Source organism: Lethenteron reissneri, chromosome 14 (genome assembly GCF_015708825.2).
Source record: "Lethenteron reissneri isolate LAM-NWPU_2019-01 chromosome 14, ASM1570882v1, whole genome shotgun sequence".
NCBI classification, from domain to species: Eukaryota; Metazoa; Chordata; class Hyperoartia; order Petromyzontiformes; family Petromyzontidae; genus Lethenteron; species Lethenteron reissneri.
In genome coordinates, this window is record NC_083792.1 from 1,499,920 (window position 1) to 1,500,669 (window position 750).

A 750-nucleotide genomic window follows, 5' to 3' on the forward strand; every position below is an offset into this window, starting at 1 on the left:
CGTGCTGCTCCGCCCCGGCCAGCGTCTCGACGGGGAGCCATTTCGGGGGCTGGCGCTACGGGCCGAGGCGTGCTCCGAGCCCGAGCTGTGCTCGCGGCACGAGCTGCCCCACGACGCCGTCCTGCGCCAAGCCTCCGAGGATGGCGCCCCGGACGCCTCGTGGGATGGGGCCGCTCCGCCAGAGCCCCAGCGAGAGCGGTGGAACGGGCGGGCGTGCCGGGGCCGGGCGAGGCCCTTTCTGGCGCGCCTCGAGCCGGGAGGCCGAGGGTTTCTCCTCCTCCTCGTCCTCATCCTTCTCAATGGCAGCGGTTGCAGGGGCGCCATTCTTCGAGGAGTACGGCAACGTGGCGAGCTCTCCCGGCGAGATATTCGACGAGGAGGATGAAGAGGTGCGGGAGCTGCCGGGAGCGACGGCCGCATGCTGGCGCACTGTCCCAGACTCGCGTAGCCCGGCTTTCGGTGCCTGGAGACGGAAGGAAAGCCTGCGCAAGGCCCAGGAGTATGGAAATATCCTCAACTGACTCGATAAAGACAACCCTGGGAGATTTTCCAGTGTCGTGGTTCCTCAGAGATGGGTGAAATTCACGTTATAAAGAATGAGAGAACAGCCAAGGTGGATGAATGTTGATTGAAACTCCCTGCAAAGCCTGCTTGGGGCGGAGCTTATTCCCATGTACGACCCGGAGCCAGTTGTGGTAATTGCAAATTCCCAGTTGACTTCCCGCAGCGTAGTGTACTTGTAACAATTAT

General features: G+C 62.8%; 1 pseudogene; it reads left to right on the plus strand.

Moving 5' to 3' along the window:
• The window catches only part of LOC133342160 (uncharacterized), a 3,937-nt pseudogene extending 3,416 nt beyond the window's left edge, over window positions 1-521 (plus strand).
• Window positions 522-750: the final 229 nt, after the last annotated feature.